The sequence below is a fragment of the Camelina sativa genome, chromosome 3 (assembly GCF_030686135.1).
Source record: "Camelina sativa cultivar CO46 ecotype springtype chromosome 3, ASM3068613v1".
Classification (NCBI taxonomy): Eukaryota; Viridiplantae; Streptophyta; class Magnoliopsida; order Brassicales; family Brassicaceae; genus Camelina; species Camelina sativa.
Window position 1 is genome coordinate 17,472,409 of NC_141882.1, and position 4,152 is coordinate 17,476,560.

At 40.3% G+C, this 4,152-nt stretch overlaps 1 non-coding gene across 1 annotated transcript; it reads left to right on the forward strand.

The window, feature by feature from the left end:
* Window positions 1-2,034: 2,034 nt before the first annotated feature.
* LOC147947067 (small nucleolar RNA R71) lies at window positions 2,035-2,141 on the forward strand. The gene has a single exon (XR_015595618.1). It is a non-coding gene; the product is annotated as a small nucleolar RNA R71 (small nucleolar RNA).
* The last annotated feature ends 2,011 nt before the right edge of the window (window positions 2,142-4,152 follow it).

Consider the following 4,152-nt stretch of genomic DNA (forward strand, 5'->3'; position numbering starts at 1 on the left):
AGAGGTCTTGTTTGGTTTGAGATGTATTGCTTAATGCCTGCTTGTGTAGATTCTTTACTGTGTGAGAACAAGTCTAGAATTGCATAGGTTTGATTGTTTCTTGACCATGAGAGTGGGAGAAACTTGTCTTAGATTAATATGTCTAGAGGTTAGCTCAAAGTTTTCTTGAGATTTGTTGACCAAGTTAGATAACCACAATGATTAGTCCATCCCATGAATCCATCCTCAGGACCTTCTTTGTTTATTGAAATCTTAGTCTTAATCATGTTGCTTGCTTGTTGTTTGATTGGATTTAGCATTACTCTGTTTTTATTGCATTGCTCTGTTTCTGCGTCTAGTCTAGCTCGACCACCCACTCGACCTACACTCGGTCGAGTGCTGCTCGAGTTCATCCCCAGAACTCTGTGTCTATGATTTGTGCTTGTCTTGTTTCATTCCTGTTTCATTCCAGTTGCATACATTTAGTTTTCAGTTCATTAATTATCTCGCATCAGTTCATTAGTAGTAGTCTCTGTTTCTGTTCTTGCTTTATCACTGTTTCAATCATTCAGTTTCATTTGCATCTAGTTGTTAGTTCTTGTAGTTTATTTTCTGCATTTTACATTTTCTTCCTAGGATTGTTAGTGACAAACAATCTTTACATTTGTCTTAACTTAGATTCATATGCATATCTTAATTGTTCACAAACACTCATTTAGGATTGATACCTCTTGTACTGCAATAGCATAAGGGGAATTGAAACACCCATCCATCATTCCATTCATATCTCACCATTGCATACATCATCATTCACACCACTATATAAATCATGTTTCATCTCTCTTCTTCTTGGTAAGCAATGGTGATCTCTTGTCTTCTTCTTCTTTCTCAATCACAACCACTTCCTTCAAAGCCTTCTCTTCCTCTTGTTGCTTAGCCATCATCTCCTTTCTCTCAATGATTTCCCTAAGCTCCTTAATCTTTTGTGCTTTGAAACGTCCTGGGAATGGAAGAGGTGGCTTGTAAGCAGGAGGAATGTACTTAGCAGGCTTGACATCTTCTGAGTCTGCAACTCAATCGACCACTCGAGCATGCACTCGGTCGAGTGGCTGTTCGAGTACTTGGTCGAGTGCAATAGCGGACTCCAGTTGCTTTGCACAAACGTCACTTGGGGCTTCAGTAACTAATGAATTCCCCCAAACTTGGACTTCACTGTCCTCAGTGACTTCCTCATCAGAGATATGAATGGCTTTTGCAGTGAACTCCCTTGGATTTTGAACAGCTTTTCCAGGGAGTTGGTTGGGTTTAGGAGCTGAAGTAGAGGCAATGTTGCTCTCCATATACTTCACTCTGGAGTTGAGACCTTCAAACTTCATGTTCAGATCATTGTACTGTGATGTGAGCCTTTGATTCAATTCAGCAAACTGTTTGGCTTCCTCAATCTTGCCTTGTGTTTGCCCAATCAACAACTGTTGCATCATTGCTCTTAAGTCTTGTTCCTGGCCTTGGTTAGTCTGAAACCCTGGTGGGGGACACAATTGGGGCTGGAACACTTGGTCTTGTTGCTTGGGGATGTAGTTTTGTTGCTGTTGAGGTTGTTGAGGTGGATAGACTTGGTCTTGAGGGTTGGCCACATTTGTGCTCCTATAAGAGAGATTGTTGTTTTTGAAACCTCCTTGGTTGTAGCCTTTGAATCCTCCCTGGTTTTGCATGTAGCACAACTCAGCAAATTCAGGCTCCCCTTCGTGAACTGGAGCTTCTTCTTCACCAATGAAGTGAATGGACTTGGACTGGCTTAGGAGTATCTTGTCAAGTTTCTCATTGACCATCTTCAGATCCTTCTTATACTTGTCCTCTTGATCAGTTGAGGAGCCCCTTATGGTCCTATCATAGTCCTCATTATAATTGCCATCAGATTGGGCAAGATTCTCAACTAATTCCCATTCTTCTTCCACATTCTTGTTAAGGAAGTTGTCATTAGAGGCTGTATCAAGAAGCATTCTTATCTTGGGAAGCACTCCTCTATACAAGGTGCTTAGAAGTGACTCATTGTTGAAGCCATGGTGAGGACACTGTGTTTGGAATCCTTTAAACCTCTCCCAAGCTTCACAAAAGCTCTCATTATTCCTTTGAGCAAACCCAGAAATTTCATTCCTCAACCTAGCAGTCCTTGCATTGGAGAAGAACTTGGCCAGAAAAGCTTTCTTGCATGCATCCCATGTGGTGATAGCTCCAATAGGAAGAGTCTTCTCCCAAAGGTGAGCTTTGTCTCCAAGAGAAAATGGGAAGAGCCTTAATTTGAATCCATCTTCACTCACTCCATTGATCTTTGTGAGTCCACATATTCTGTCAAACTCATCAAGGTGATCTAGTGGATCCTCCATTGGCAACCCATGAAATTTGTTGGCTTGTATCATTGAGATCAATCCACTCTTGATCTCAAAGTTATTGTTTACTACTGAAGGTGGCACAATTCCAGCCCTTTGGTTGTGGGTATTGGGTGCATCTCCTGCACCAATGTGCCTTGGTCTCTGCTCATGGATAGCTGGTTGCTCCATGATGTCTTGACCTTGTTGTTGTTGAACTACTCTTCCTTGCTTATGTCTCAAACCCTTTTGTAGCCTGTGGATGTTGTCAATAGGCTGTTGAAGACTGTCTTTGCCTTTTGACCTTGTGTGCATCAACAAACTCTACTACAGACTCGAACAGGTACACGGTCGAGCGCAGGCTCGAGTGGGTGGTCGAGTCGACTCGGAAGTAATGGCTATTTATATCCGGCTTCTGGCTCGATCAAGTGCTCGATCACAGCTCGGTCGAGTGGTGGCCGAGTAGGTGGTCGAGTGGGTAACTGAAACACAAAACAGCCAAGCAAAGGAAGATTCGAGTTCAGTAACTTCACAAGTGTTTAAACGAACTTAATCATAGACTAATAATGATCCTAAATGTCACAAAACACACTCAAATGGGCAACGGCCCCAAATTGAAACTGACTTTCTTTGTGGTGTGGTGAATGAATGATGTATGGAATGATGATGTATGGAATGAATAGAAGTCAGGGTGTTTCAATTCCCCTTATGCAGTTGCAGTATAAGAGGTGTCAATCCTATCCGAGTGATTGTTAACAATTAAGATGTGCATATGAGTCTAAGTCAAGCCAATTGTAAAGATTGTTTGTCACTAACAATCCTAAAATGAGATATGAAATGCAGAAAGTAAAAACAACTAGAACAAGATACTAAATGCAAACAGAACAGACATATTAAAGCTATAATGAAACTAGAACAGAGATAGACACTATGCTAATGAACTAATGCAAGACAAGTAGTGAACAGAAAACTAAGTGAATGCAATGGAAATGAAACAGGAATGAAACAAGACAATCACAAATCAAAAACACAAGTTCTGGGGATGAACTCGAGCAACACTCGACCGAGTGTAGGTCGAGTACGTGGTCGAGCTAGACTAAACGTGAAAACAGAGCAACACAAGAAAAACAGAGCAATGCAAAAACTAATCAAACAACAAGCAAGCAATGATATTTAGACTAAGATATTAATAAACAAAGAAGGCCTTGAGGAGGGATTCATGGGCTGAGCTAATCATTGTGGTTATCTAACTTGGTCAACAAATCTCAAGCAAACTTTGAGCTGATCTCTAGACATACTATTCTAAGACATGTTTAATCCACTCTCATGGCAAGAAACAATCAAACCTATGCATTTCTAGACTTGTTCTCACAAAGTAAAGAATCTACACAAGCAGGCATTAAGCAATACATCTCAAACCAAACAAGACTTCTAATCTCTTAGCAAGCCTAATGGTAAGCTCTAGATCTAGCCTTATCTATGCTCCTTAAACATTGGTGTGATGCTAAGATGCTTGAAATCAAACCCTACCTTCTCAGATATAGGATCAGCATTAAGATCATCTAGCCTAGAAGAGATCTACAATAATCAAGCTTGACCAACTCAAATAAACCACAAGATCAACCCAGCCTAACCCATCCTCAAGGTCCTAAGCAAACTACTCACAAGAACACATGGTGAAATATGTCAAAAACCCAGAAAATAATGAAACTTGCATCATTAGAAAGATGAAACAGAGATCTACAATATTGATGAAGAAATAAAACTCGAAATCTTAATATTTTGAAAGTTATGAAACAAACAAAAT